At 49.4% G+C, this 15,531-nt stretch overlaps 1 protein-coding gene across 4 annotated transcripts in view; it reads left to right on the forward strand.

Annotated features, from left to right (window-relative positions):
• LOC140411039 (uncharacterized) overlaps window positions 1–15,531 on the forward strand; it is a 325,334-nt gene that overhangs the window by 21,697 nt on the left and 288,106 nt on the right. The window lies entirely within an intron of this gene.

A 15,531-nucleotide genomic window follows, 5' to 3' on the forward strand; every position in this document is an offset into this window, starting at 1 on the left:
GCATTCTCAGAACATGACCAGTTTAGTTCAGTCTTCTGATTTTCCTTTGGTCATTTTCCAGTGGTAGGCAGGAGAGGCAAGCCCCATGGCCCCAGTGAGCCATCTGAAAGGGTTCCCCCTCTGATCCGAGTGGCCTGCTTGACTCCTTTCATTTTTTGTTGAAGCACAGGGTTTCGCTCTGTGCGGATGACCTGCTTCTGTACGTTTCGGATCCAATAGAGGGGATGGAGGAAATCATGGGGACGCCAGGAGAATTTGGCCGGTTTTCAGGGTATAAGCTTAATATTGGAAAAAGTGAGATGTTTGTGGTCCAGGTGAGGGGACAGGAGATGCGACTGGGAGAGCTGCCGTTTAGGTTAGTAAAGGGAAGCTTCAGGTACCTAGGCATCCAAGTGGCGCAGGAATGGGACCGGCTGCATTAATTGTATCTGGCCCGGCTGGTGGACCAAATGAAGGACGATTTTCGGAAATGGGACGCGCTTCCGTTGTCTCTGACTGGGAGGGTGCAAACGGTGAAGATGACGGTCCTCCCGAGATTCCTATTTGTATTTCAGTGTTTCCCCATCTTTATTCTGCGGTCCTTTTTTAAGCGGGTCAACAGAGTGATCACGGGCTTCGTCTGGGCGGGCAAGACCACGCGAGTAAGGAAGGTAATGCTGGAGCGGAGTCAGGGAGAGGCCGGGCTGGCGCTGCCAAATTATAGTAACTATTACTGGGCTGCGAATATAGCCATGATCAGGAAGTGGGTGGTGGGGACGGGTCGGCATGGGAGCGTATGAAGGCGGCTTCATGTAAGGGCACCAGTCTGGGGGCGTTGGTAACTGCGCCTCTGCCGTTCCCGCCAGCACGGTACTCCACCAGTCCAATGGTGGTGGTGGCCCTGAGAGTTTGAGGCCAGTGAAGGCGGCATGTGGGAGCAGTGGGAGCATCGGTCTGGGCCCCAATCTGTGATAATCAGCGGTTTGCCCCGGGAAGTATGGACGGGGGGGTTCCGGTTATGGCGGAGAGCGGACTTCACCTTTAGTACCAGTCTGCCATGAGGGACCTTGTCAAAGGCCTTACTGAAGTCCATATAGACAACATCCATTGCCCTACCTGCATCAATCATCTTTGTGACCTCTTCAAAAAACTCTTATCAAGTTAGTGAGAATCGACGTCCCCTTCACAAAACCGTGCTGCCTCTCGCTAATACGTCCATTTCCTTCCAAATGGGATAGATCCTGTCTCGAAGAATTCTCTCCAGTAATTTCCCTGCCACTGACGTAAGGCTCACTGGCCTGTAGTTCCCTGGATTATCCTTGCTACCCTTCTTTACCAAAGGAACAAGATTGGCTATTCTCCAGTCCTCCGGGACATCACCTGAAGACAGTGAGGATCCAAAGATTTCTGTCAAGGCCTCAGCAATTTCCTCTCTTGCCTCCTTCAGTATTCTGGGATAGATCCCACCAGGCCCTGGTGACCTATCTACCTTAATATTTTTCAAGACGCCCAACACCTCACCTTTTTGAATCTCAATGTGACCCAGGCTATCTACACACCCTTCTCCAGACTCAACATCCACCAAGTCCTTCTCTTTGGTGGATGCAAAGTATTCATTTCGTACCTCGCCCATTTCCTTTGGCTCCACACATAGATTCCCTTGCCTATCCTTCAGTGGGCCAACCCTTTCCCTGGCTACCATCTTGCTTTTTATGTACGTGTAAAAAGCCATAGGGTTTTCCTTAACCCTATTTGCCAATGACTTTTCATGACCTCTTTTAGCCCTCCTGACTCCTTGCCTATGTTCCTTCCTACTTTTCTTATATTCCACACAGGCTTCGTCTGTTCCCAGCCTTCTAGCCCTGACAAATGCCTCCTTTTTCTTTTTGACGAGGCCTACAATATTTCTCGTTATCCAAGGTTCTCAAAATTTGCTGTATTTATCCTTCTTCCGCACAGGAACATGCTGGTCCTGAATTCCTTTCAACTGACATTTGAAAGCCACCCACATGTCAGATGTTGATTTACCCTCAAACATCCGCCCCCAATCTAGGTTCTTCAGTTCCAGCCTAATATTGTTATAATTAGCCTTCCCCCAATTTAGCACATTCACTCTAGGACCACTCTTATCCTTGCCCACCAGCACTTTAAAACTTACTGAATTGTGGTCACTGTTCCTGAAATGCTCCCCTCCTGAAACTTCTACCACTTGGCCGGAATCCTTCCCCAATACCAGGTCCAGTACAGCCCCTTCCCCAGTTGGACTACCTACATATTGTTTATAGAAGCCCTCCTGGATGCTCCTTACAAACTCTGCCTCGTCCAAACCCCTAGCACTAAGTGAGTCCCAGTGAATATTGGGGAAGTTGAAGTCTCCCATCACAACAACCCTGTTGCTTTTACTCCTTTCCAAAATCTGTCTACCTATCTGCTCCTCTATCTCCCATTGGCTGTTTGGAGGCCTGTAGTAAACCCCCAACATTGTGACTGCACCCTTCTTATTCCTGATCTCTACCCATATAGCCTCACTGCCCTCTGAGGTGTCCTCCCGTAGTACAGCTGTGATATTCTCCCTAACCAGTAGTGCAACTCCGCCACCCCTTTTACATCCCCCTCTATCCCCCCTGTAACATCAAAATCCTGGAATGTTTAGCTGCCAATCCTGTCCTTCCCTCAACCAGGTCTCTGTAATGGCAACAACATCATAGTTCCAAGCTCTAAGTTCATCTGCCTTACCCGTTATACTTCTTCCATTAAAACATATGCACTTCAGGCCACCAGATCCGCTGTTTTCAGCAACATCTCCCTTTCTGCTCTTCCTCAGAGCCAAGAGTCAAGACAAGAGGAGAAATCAGAGAGTGACGATGAAGTTGAAGTGCAATTATCAGAAATGATTTTTGATCTGATGGTTGGAAAAGAACAAGAACAGGTGGAGGATGAGACGGATATTTTTAGTTCAGGATAATTGGCGGAGTTACAACAGAAAGATGTAGAAATAAAATGGATGTATCAGAAAGCATACACGGAAGAAGAATCTATGTGTGTACCAGAGTGTTATTACCGTAAATGTAATGGGCGAGATTCTCCGACCCCCCCATCGGGTCGGAGAATCGCCGGGGGCTGGCGTGAACCCCGCCCCCGCCGGTTGCCGAAGTCTCCGGCACCAGAGATTCGGCGGGGGCGGGAATCGCGCCACGCCGGTTGGCGGGCCCCCCCCCGCTCGATTCTCCGGCCCGGATGGGCCGAAGTCCCGCCGCTAAAATGCCTGTCCCGCCGGCGTAAATTAAACCACCTACCTTACCGGCGGGACAAGGCGGCGCGGGCGGGCTCCGGGGTCCTGGGGAGGGCGCGGGGCGATCTGGTCCCGGGGGGTGCCCCCACGGTGGCCTGGCCCGCGATCGGGGCCCACCGAACCGCGAGCGGGCCTGTGCCGTGGGGGCACTCTTTCCCTTCCGCCTCCGCCACGGTCTCCACTATGGCGGAGGCGGAAGAGACTCCCTCCACTGCGCAGACGCGGGAATGCTGTCAGCGGCCGCTGACGCTCCCGCGCATGCGCCGCCCGGAGATGTCATTTCCGCGCCAGCTGGCAGGGCACCAAAGGCCTTTTCCACCAGCTGGCGGGGCGGAAATTCGTCCGGCGCCGACCTAGCCCCTCAATGCTGGGGCTCGGCCCCCAAAGATGCGGAGCATTCCGCACCTTTGGGGCGGCGCAATGCTCGTCTGATTTGCACTGTTTTGGGCGCCAGTCGGCGGACATCGCGCCGTTTCCGGAGAATTTCGCCCAATGTCTTGATGAGAAAATTGAGACCTTTACGTATGCAGGCGGATGAAAAGTGGGCAGAAGTTCATCAAGTGGTATTGGCGGTAGGGTATAGAAAGGAGGTGTTGCGAGTTGCACATGAGGTACCAGTGGGAGGTCATTTGGGAATAAGGAAAACTCAAGCTAAAATACAAAAACATTTTTGTTGGCCTGGACTACATAAAGATGTAGTTAAATTTTTCAATCATGTCACACATGTCAAGTGATAGGGAAACCTCAAGCAGTGATAAAACCAGCACCCTTAATACCCATTCCAGCATTTGTGGAATCTTTTACAAGGGTCCTAATTGATTGCGTAGGACTGCTTCCTCAAACAAAAAGTGGGAATCAATATCTTTTGACAATAATGGATGTGTCTACTAGGTTTCCAGAGGCCATTCCAGTACATAATATTACAGCTAAAAAGATTGTGGAGGAGTTACTAAAATTCTTTACTAGATATGGACTACCCACAGAAATACAATCGGATCAAGGATCAAATTTTACCTGAAGGTTATTCAAAGAGGTTATGGATAGCTTAGGAATAAAACAATTTAAATCAACTGCGTCCCATCCAGAATCGCAGGGAGCGTTAGAAAGGTGGTATCAGACATTAAACACAATGTTGAGGGCTTCCTGTCAAGATTACCCAGAGGATTGGGATGAAGGAATTCCATTCGTACTGTTTGCAATTAGGGATGCACCTCATGAGTCAACCAAATTCAGTCCTCTTGAACTAATTTTTGGTCATGAGGTAAGTGGACCACTTAAATTGATTAAAGAAAAATTGGGCAGTGAAAAATCGGAAATTACATTATTCGGTTACGTGTCAAGTTTTAGGGAATGATTAAATAGAGCAGGTGAATTGGCTAGACAACATTTACAAGTTGCACAAAATGTGATGAAACGGGTAGCAGACAAGAAATCATAGTTCACAGTTTTGCCAGTGGAGATAAAGTTTTAGTATTGTTACCTATGGTAGGTGAACTTTTAAAAGCTAGGTTTTGTGGACCTTATCAGATTGAAAGCAAATTAAGTGAGGTGAATTATGTGGTAAAAACACCAGATAGAAGGAAGACTCACCAAGTGTGTCATGTGAATATGCTTAAAAGGTACTTTGAAAGGGAAGGAGAGAAATAGGAGGAGGTTTTAATGGTTCTAACTCAGAGTGACGCACCAAATCCAGATGACTGTGAATTTGACATCCCTCAAATTAACTTGGAAAACGAGGATGTTCTTAAAAATTGGGATAAATTGTTGAGTTACCTTTCAGAGGGAAAACGGACTGACCTGAAAGAGTTATTGATATCACATGGGCAAGTTTGTAGAGATAAATTGGGAAGTACTAAAATGGTTATACATGATGTGGATGTGGTAAATGCTGTTCCAATCAAGCAACATCCTTTAAAATTGGCACAGGTTATCAAAGACATTGAGAGTATGCTTAAAAATGGCATAATTGAAGTGGGTTGCAGCCAATGGAGCTCACCCATAGTGATGGTACCAAATTCAGACGGTACCCAATGGTTGTGTGTGGACTATCGAAAGGTTAATGCAGTTACAAGAACGGACTCTTATCCGATCCCACGTTTGGAGGATTGCATTGAGAAAGTGGGACAATCAGCTTTTATTTCCAAACTGGATTTACTTAAAGGTTACTGGCAGGTACCTTTATCCGAAAGAGCGAAGGAGATTTCAGCTCTTATGACTCCAGATGGTATATACCAATTCAAAGTTATGCCATTTGGCATGAAATACGCACCAGCCACATTTCAACGGTTAACTAACAAAGTTGTTTCAGGATTACCCAATTGTGCGGTATACATCGACGATCTGGTAATTTTCAGCCAGACATAGAAAGAACATTTAAAACATCTGATGGAGTTATTCGATCGACTTTAGGAGGTGGGTTTGGAGATAAACCTAGCCAAAAGTGAATTTGGAAAAGCCCATGTCACGTTCCTTGGCCATACAATCGGACAGGGTCGAATGGTCACACTGGATGTGAAACAGTTATCGAGGAGTTTTCAATACCCTCAAGACGATGGGAAATAATGCGATTTCTTACCATGAGTCGATTTGATCGAACATTTGTGCAAAGGTTTAGTAGCGTTATTGCTCCACTGATGGACTTGCTGAAGAAATGTCAAAAATTTCAATGGACAGCGGAGTTTCAACTGGCATTTGACTGCCTGAAAGCTGTGATAACCAATGCTCATGTGTTGGAGAATTATAAGGGACTCTGTGATCAGATTGAACTAAAGTATCTGACTTTAAAAATAAATGCTGAGGCTTAGAGAAATGGATGGATCGTGCAGAGACCTTCTTGTTCAAAGAGACTGTCAATCGAGAAGAATTTTAGTTGGGGGAAGAAGAACAAAATGGAATATATTATTATATCTGTTTGCTTGTGTTTTTTGAAGCAAAAAAGTATATTTAACGTGTGCATTTCTTAAAGATGAAAAATGAAACCATCTTGAAGTTGATGGTGTATTTTCTTTTCTTGTGGGGAGGTGTCATGTGAGAGTACCTGTAAGAAATGGGTGTTTATAAATGGGTTTGTATATAAATATCTGTAGTGAGAGTACTTTTAAGAAATGGGTGTTTACTACTGCAGTGATGTCAGAGAGTGGGTGGAGATAGGCTGTCTGTCAGCTTTTTACTTTCGTTTTAGGCTGTTTGCTGAAGGGTGTGTTTTCGTTTCGTTTTCAGTGTTGGTGCTGAAGCCAGACAGAGCAGGTGTACTGTTGATCTCTCTGCCATGAAAAGACTATCTCTTGTTCATCTGGTGAATTCAGAATTATAAATGTTCTCAGTAGTGAATGTAAACCTAATGTGCTTCTGTTAAAAGGTGTTTCTTTTGTCTTCTGGATGTTGTTTGGGAAGTTATTAAGGATTACTTCGTGTTGTATTCTTTGGGGGTTGTATTTGAATTGATGGTTGCTAAGATGTTCACTGTATGTTTTAAAAAAGTTAACTTGAGTTCATAGAATAAACATTGTTTTGCTTTAAAAAATACTTTTCCATTTCTGCTGTACCACACCTGTAGAGTGGGCCGTGTGCTCCCCATACCACAATCCATTAAAAGTTGTGGGTCAGGTGAACTCCATGATACACTTTGGGGTTCTCTAAACCCTGGCCCATAACAAGCCTATGAACAGGTTAAACTAGCTTTACAGTGATACAGTCTCTAGGTTAATTTTGACCTGTCAAAAGAGATAGTCCTTTCCTGCGATATGTTCCTTTACAGAATAGGGTGATTTTGGCACATATGATGGAAGATAGTACAGAAATGCCAATCCGCCTATTCCTTAAGGACTTTGACCAGTGCTGAACAAGCTTACTCTGACATTGAAAAGGGGGGACTAGCCGTAATATTCAAAGTCAAAAAGTTCCATCAATACATCTATGGATGACATTTCATATTTACTGGTCACAAGCTCCTGTTGGAGTTATTTTGGGTGGCATAGTGGTTAGCACGGCTGCCTCACAGCGCTAGGGACCCGAGTTCGATTCCGACCTTGGGTGACTGTGTGGGGTTTGTACATTTTCCCTGAGTCTGTTTTCATTTCCTCCGGATGCTCCGGTTTCCTCCCACAGTCCAAAGATGTGCAGGTTAAGTGGATTGGCCATGATCAATTGCCCCTTGGTGTCCAAAGGTTTATTGGGGTTAGAGGGTTACGTCGATAGGGCAGGGAATGGTCTAGGTAGGGTGCTCTTTCAGAGGGTTGGTGCAAGCTAGTTGGGCCGAATGACCTCCTTCTACACTGTAGGGATTCTATGATAAGGCCACTCCCCCACATGTTTAGATAAGGTCCAACACTGGGCTTTATTGTTCGCAGCCTACATATTTCAACATATGCTGGGGACTCACATTTTGCACGTGGACACATCGAGCCGCCTTCCCCCACCTCGCGACTGCTTCTGCCAGTACCACAGGAGATGTTTCTTACTTTGCACTTTCTTGATACATTGCCAGTGTCGGTATAGGTCAAGCTTTGGACCCAAAATGACCCCTTATCTTGAGTCAAGCACATGGTCCTTCATGGCTGCCATTATGATAACACATTTGAGCAGATATGATCCTTTCAGATAAGAAGAGTCAAGTTAAGTTGTAAAGACAGCATATTATTATGGGGATCAAAGGTGGCCGGTCCCCCTCCCACCAGAAGCCACATTCTACCCATTATGGGATGACTAAGATGAAGATGCACGTCTGCAATTATGTGTGCTGGCCCAGGATGGATATCAATATCAACAATCTGGTCAAACAGTGCGACTAGTGTCAAATAAAGCAACACTTGCCATCCTCAGCCATCATACACCCTTGAGACTTGGCCAGGTCGACCTTTGGTGTGGCTACACATCGACTTTGCAGGCCCATAATGTGCTCCATGTTCTTGCTTACTGTAGATGCTCACTCCCAAATGGTTGGAAATACACAAAATGAAGTCCACAACCTCATCAGCAACGGTTGTGAAATTGCGACAGACCTTCGCCACCCATGGTTTGCCTGAGGTTCTGGTCTCAGGTGATGGATCTGCTATTACTAGTGAAGAATTCCAACATTTTATGAGAACCAGTGGCGTTCAACATATTCAAACTGCTCCCTTGCACCCTGCTTCAAATGGATTGGCTGAAAGAGCCATCCAAACATGCAAGGCTGCCATGAAGAAACAGTCATCATCCCCATTACAACTCAGACTGGCTGGGTTCCTGCTCGCCTATCGAACTACACCTAATGTTACACCCGCCGCGTTACTAAGGGCAGGCACATTAGAACATGACTGGATCTTATATTTCCGAATTTGGCAGGGGAGGTGGAGGCTAAACCGAATGCACAGGAAAAACACAACTCAAAGAAAACTGATCGAACATTCGAGGTGGGTGGACGATGGTTTATGTGAAGAATTTTGGTGCTGACCCAAACTGGATGCCGAAGTGGGAAAAACAGGCCCAGTGTCATATGATGTAGATGTTCAAGCGAGAAGGTTAAAAAAAACGTGGACCATGGGTGCAGAAAAGAATTACACACACAACCAATGCAACAACCTGGTCCCAGTAGACTTGTCAGTATCCTTGTTAGGGATGAAAGTAATGCCGCAGCAAGCTACCCTGAGGATGAACCCAGCAATGTTCCACGGGGAACTGAGGAATCTACCTGCTTGGAGGCACCTTCACAAATCAAGACGTGGTGAGGTTCAAACCAGAGTTACCTCTACTGCTGAAACACCTGTGAGTGAATTGCATCACTTTCAAAGGATTAAGTCTCCTGGCCAACTCAGTTTACAAGAGACTGTTTTGAAAGGCACTTGTTGTATATTTTTATAAATAGTTCCTTTGTTAATTGAAGAATGTTAATCAGGAACTTAAAGGAGGTGGGTATGGGTCATGTGTCCCTTTAAGGAGGCGAGTTCCCGGAGGGTCATGTGACCCAGTGGCCAATGGGGCTGGAGTGCACAAACTCTTGGGCGGCGCATGTGTTTCCCAGTTAGTTTGGGGTGTTGGAATATGGTAGCTTTTATCTCACTCTCTGTAAAGAGTTTCTTTGTTTAGTTAATCTGCCTGGTGGTGCTGTCTATCAGGATTCTGCAAGTAAGTTACAAAGTAAAGATCCGTTAATAATCCATACTCATCTGCCCTAATAAATCGTTGTAATAAGCCATATTCATTATTTCGATCTAACACCTTCCACTTTCTACAAGTGGCCTCATGAAAATAAACATCACTAATCCAATGGCCCCAAAATAACTAAAACATATTAAACCACAATATTACCATGGGCAAGTATAACTTGCATCCATTGAATCCTACAAATCCTGGACCTGCAGATTGCAGTTTTAGCCAAATCCAGGAGCGTTCTGCTAGAAGGTCACATGACCAGGTGACCAAAGAAAGTAAGTTCGGCTAAAGCCGTAAGTTTTTTTAAATAAAAATTTTATTCTCCATTTTCACATTTTCTCCCAAATTTACACCCACCAACAATAAACAATAATCAGTAACGAATGCAATGTCAATCCCCATATCAACAACAACAATCCCATCCTCCCTCCAAATAGCAGCCCACATGTTAACATAAACAAATAACAAAAACGAATCCGGAATCACCCATAATCACCATTAACACATACAGTTCCCCCCCCCCCCCCCCACACAATGTTCGTGTAATCCAATTCTCGATAGTGCATAATGAATAACGCCCATGAATTGTAGAACCCCGCCATCCTTCCCCTCAGCTCAAATTTGACCTTCTCAAGAGTCAAGAATTTCAGCAGGTCCCCCCGCCACGCAAAGGCACAGGGTGGAGAGGTTGATCTCCATCCCAACAGGATTCGCCTTCAGGCAATCAACGAGGCGAAGGCTACAACATCTGCCTCCGCGCCTGTTTCCAACCCCGGCTGGTCCAACACCCCAAATATGGCCTCCCGAGGGCACGGGTCCAGTTTCCAGTGGACCATTTTAGAGATTACCCTAAAAGCCTCCTTCCAGTAATCGTCCAGCTTTGGACAGGACCAAAACATATGAAGGTGGTTTGCGCCCCCACCCCCCAACAACGTTCACACACATCTTCTACCCCCTCAAAGAGCTGGCTCATCCTCGCCCTTGTGAGGTGTGCTCAATATACCACCTTCAGCTGTATCAGCCCCAACCTCGCGCACGAGGTGGAGGCGTTCACCCTCTGGAGCATTTCTCACCAGAACCCCACCTCCAGACCCTCTCCCAACACCTCCTCCCACTTTGCTTTGATCCCTTCCAGCGGTGCCTTCTCCTCTTCCAAAATAGCCCCGCAAACCGCCGACACTACCCCTTCTCCAGTCCCCCTGTCGTCAGCACCTCCTCCAGCAATGTGGAAGCCGGCTCCACCGGGAAGCTCTGCGTTTCCTTTCTGGCAAAGTCTCGAACCTGCATGGATCTAAATATTTCCCCCTGCTCCAGCCCATACTTCGCCCCCAGCTCCTTCTATCCTGCAAACCGATCCCCCAAGAAACAAATCTTTTAGTGTCGTCATTCCTTTCTCCTCCCATCTCTGAAAATTTCCATCTCACTTCCCTGGCTCAAATCTATGGTTCTCCCGAATTGGCATTTCCCTTGACCTTGCCCCCAAGCCAAAGTGCTGGCGAAACTGCCTCCAAATTCTCAACGAAGGTATTACTACGGCGCTGGCAAAAGTGGTAAGTTGATGATTTACACCTTTATGAAATTAAATTAAATGAAAATCGCTTATTGTCACAAGTAGGCTTCAAATGAAGTTACTGTGAAAAGCCCCTAGTTGCCACATTCCAGCACCTGTTCAGGGAGGCTGTTATGGGAATCGAACCATGCTGCTGGCCTGCCTTGGTCTGCTTTACAAGCCAGCTATTTAGCCCACTGTGCTAAACCAGCCCCCCGTTTAGATAGGATTGGCATGGAATGTGATGAACGGTTACTGTAACACTGTACCCTTGTCATCATGTAAGGTGATGTCCCCTTTAAGACCGGGCTTGGAACCCTGGGGAACTCCGCCTCCGGCTCCTCCCATCTGGGAGCCGTATATAAGGGGCCGCCTTGTGGGCAGTGCAGTTGTTAGCACACGTCTCGGCACTAGTCTAGTTCTTAGTTTATTAAAGCCTTCTTTATTGTTTACACTCTAAGTGTTATTGAGGGTACCACAATTTAATATACTAAACTACAACAGGATGGACGCAGGCCTAAAACCAGAGAAGCTCAATGTGGAAGCACGGACACCGGAGGCAAAGGAAATGTTTAAACACTGGCTCCGATGCTTCGAGGCCTGCCTGGACTCCTCAGACTCCCATCCTGGGGCCGCGCAAGCTGTGCCTACTCCACGCCCGGGTGAGTCACAGAATCTCCGCCACGCTCGAAAAGGCGACGACTTATGAAGAGGCGGTCGAGCTACTCGGCAAGCGGTTCGTCAAGCCTATCAACGAGGTTCAAGCCAGGCATCTGCTCTCTACCTGCCGGCAGCGCTCGGGGGAATCGCTAGGCGAATTCGTCGAGAAACTCACCGTGCTTACCAGGGACTGTGACCACCAGGATGTGACAGAGGAAATCCATATGAACCTGAACATCAGAGACGCTTTCGTGTCCGGCATCCGCTCGACCTACATCCGGCAGCGGCTGCTCGAAAATGGGGCAAAAGACCTCCAGGACACGCTAACACTCACCTCCTCGCTGGAGGTAGCCCGACATAACTTGGGTACATACCCCGCGGACTCTGCAAGCCCCCCCCCCGGACTTACTCAGACTCCGCCATATTACAGGCCTGCGCCACACGGCGACCCGCTCATCATGGGGGCACACCGTGCTACTTCTGCGGGCAGGGCCAGCACCCACGCTCACGCTGCCCAGCCCGCTTCGCGATCTGCAGTGACTGCGGGAAGAAGGGGCATTTTGCGAGGGTCTGCCTGGCCAGACCCAGGGGCCAGAAGAACAAAGAACAGCCGGCCTGAAAATCAGGCTCTCAGGCCCGTAGGCCTCGCAATGCGGCTGCGCACCGACCTGACACCCCCCCTTCTGACGCGTCATCAGCCTCGTGCGAATCATGGGAGCGGCCATCTTGTCGGCGGCCATCTCCTCGACCCAACACGCGACCGGCCATTTTATGAGTCCGACTTGGCTGACGATTCCGACTACCCGCGAGTGGGAGCGATCACCCTCGACCAAACTCGGCTAAAACACCTGCAGAACTCTCTGATGCAGGTCCAGGTCAACGGGCGCGACACTGCATGCCTCTTAGACCCCGGGAGCACGGAGAGCTTAATCCATCCTGAAACGGTAAGGCGCTGCTCCCTGCGCATCCATCCTGCGTCCCAAATCATAGCCCTCGCATCCGGGTCCCACTCGGTACAAATCAAGGGGTACTGTATCGCGGATCTCTTAATCCAGGGCGCCAAGTACACCCGTTTCAAATGTTATATCCTTCCCCACCTCTGTGCCCCCCTGCTGCTCGGACTGGATTTCCAGTGCAGCCACCGAAGCCTGACACTGAAGTTCGGCGAACCCTTGCCCCCCCTCACGGTATGCTGCCTTGCGACACTAAAAGTCGCACCCCCCTCGCTATTCGCGAACCTCACTCCCGACTGTAAGCCAGTTGCCACCAGGAGCCGGCGGTATAGTGCCCAAGATATGACTTTTATCAAGTCAGAGGTCCAGCGTTTACTGGGAGAGGGGGTCATCGAGGCTAGCAACAGCCCTTGGAGAGCACAAGTGGTGGTAGTCCGGTCCGGGGATAAGAAACGGATGGAAGTGGATTATAGCCAGACCATAAACTGATTCACGCAGCTTGATGCGTACCCCCTTCCTCGCATCGCGGAAATGGTAAATCGGATCGCCCAATACTGAATATTTTCCATGGTCGACCTCAAATCCGCCTACCACCAGCTCCCCATCCGACCAAAAGAACGTCCCTATACTGCCTTCGAAGCAGCCGGCCGGCTCTTCCACCTCCTCAGGGTCCCCTTCGGCGTCACAAATGGGGTCTGAGTCTTTCAAAGGACGATGGATCAAATGGTGGACCAGTACGGTTTGCGGGCTACATACCCGTACTTGGACAATGTCACCATCTGCGGCCATGACCAGCAGGACCATGACGCTAACCTCGAAAAGTTCCTCCAGACCGCCCGAGCCCTTAACCTGACCTATAATGAGGAAAAATGCGTTTTCCACACAACCCGGCTAGCCATCCTCGGCTATGTCGTGAAAACGGGGTCCTAGGTCCCGACCCCGACCGTATGCGCCCCTTAAGGAACTCCCCCTCCCCCGCAGCCTCAAGGCCCTCAAACGGTGCTTGGGGCTCTTCTCCTACTACGCCCAATGGGTCTCCAAGTATGCGGACAAAGCCTGCCCACTCATAAAGACCACCACTTTTCCCCTCTCGGCTGAGTCTCAATTGGCCTTCAACTGCATCAAAGCCGATATCGTCAAGGCCGCTATGCGCCAGGTAGAGAGCGATGCATCAGACATCGCCCTGGCTGCTACCCTCAATCAAGCAGGCAGACCAGTAGCGTTCTTCTCCCGGACCTTCACCGCCTCCGAGGTTCGACATTCTGCAGTCGAGAAGGAGGCACAGGCCATTGTGGAGGCTGTGCGACGCTGGAGGCACTACCTAGCTGGTAGGAGGTTCCCCCTCGTCACCGACCAACGGTCAGTCGCCTATATGTTCGATAACACGCAACGGGGCAAAATAAAAAACGATAAAATTTTGAGGTGGAGGATTGAACTCTCCACCTACACGTACGATATCAAGTATCGTCCAGGGGAACTCAACAAGCCCCCAGATGCCCTGTCCCGCGGCACATGCGCCAACGCACAGGACGACCGCCTGCAAGCCATCCACAATTACCTCTGCCACCCAGGGGTTACGTGGCTCGTCCATTTTATCAAGTCCCGCAACCTACCTTACTCTACCAAGGAGGTCAAGGCCATGATCAGGGCCTGCCAGATCTGTACGGAGTGCAAACTGCACTTCGACCGGCCAGACAAGGCTTGGCTCGTGAAGGCCTTGGGGCCCTTTGAGCGACTGAGCGTGGACTTCAAGGGGCCCCTCCCGTCCACCAATCGTAATGCCTATTTCCTCACTGTTATCGATGAGTTCTCCCGTTTCCCATTCGCCATTCCCTGCCCCGACATGACCTCAGCCACCGTGATTAAGGCACTGCACAGCATCTTCACTCTGTTCGGTTTCCCCGCTTATATCCACAGCGACCGGGGTACATCGTTCATGAGCAATGAACTGCGTCAGTATCTGCTCAGCAAAGGCATCGCCTCGAGCAGAATGACCAGTTATAACCCGCGGGGAAACGGGCAAGTGGGGAGGGAGAACGCGAGAGTGCGGAAGGCTGTCCTTCTTGCCCTACGGTCGAGAAGTCTCCCAACTACCCGCTGGCAGGTGGTTCTGCCCGATGCCCTACACTCCATTAGGTCGCTCCTCTGCACGGCCACGAATGAGACCCCTCCCAACCGATTGTTTGTCCTCCCCAGGAAGTCTACCTCCGGGGTCCCGCTTCCACCTTGGCTGACGGTTCCGGGACCTGTTCTTCTCTGCAGGCACACGAGGAACCATAAAACGGACCCCCTGGTCGAAAAGGTCCGATTACTCCACGCCAAGCCCAGTTACGCCTACGTCGAGTACCCCAACGGCAGGCAAGATACGGTTTCCCTCCGGGATCTGGCACCCGCTGGATCCCCCACTACAGAAGCCCCTTTCCGCGCCGCTCCCCTGCAGGACCCGACAACCCCTACAACACACCTCCTGGCCCCAACCCCGTTGGTGAGCACCCCCCCCCTTTACACACGGCGCCGGCTCCGCTACCCCCGGCCCGCCTATTCTCCCTGCGCCCTGTTCCCCTGCCCCGACCCGGACCGAAGCTCCGACCGCCGTGCTCCCGGACGTACCCTCAACCAGGACGTCCGTGTCCGCCTTCACCACCGCTCGAACTGAGGAGGTCGATGAGGATGATGCGGCCACCGAGATGAATGGACCTATGATGGCACTTCACCCCCGCCGGACACTTTTTAAAAACGGGGTGAATGTGATGAACGGTTACTGTAACACTGTACCCTTGTCATCATGTAAGGTGATGTCCCCTTTAAGACCGGGCTTGGAACCCTGGGGAACTCTAGCTCCGACTCCGCCCATCTGAGAGCCGTATATAAGGGGCCGCCTTGTGGGCAGTGCAGCAGTTAGCACACGTCTCGGCACTAGTCTAGTTCTTAGTTTATTAAAGCCTTCTTTACTGTTTACACTCTAAGCG

The sequence above is a fragment of the Scyliorhinus torazame genome, chromosome 4 (assembly GCF_047496885.1).
Source record: "Scyliorhinus torazame isolate Kashiwa2021f chromosome 4, sScyTor2.1, whole genome shotgun sequence".
NCBI lineage: Eukaryota > Metazoa > Chordata > Chondrichthyes > Carcharhiniformes > Scyliorhinidae > Scyliorhinus > Scyliorhinus torazame.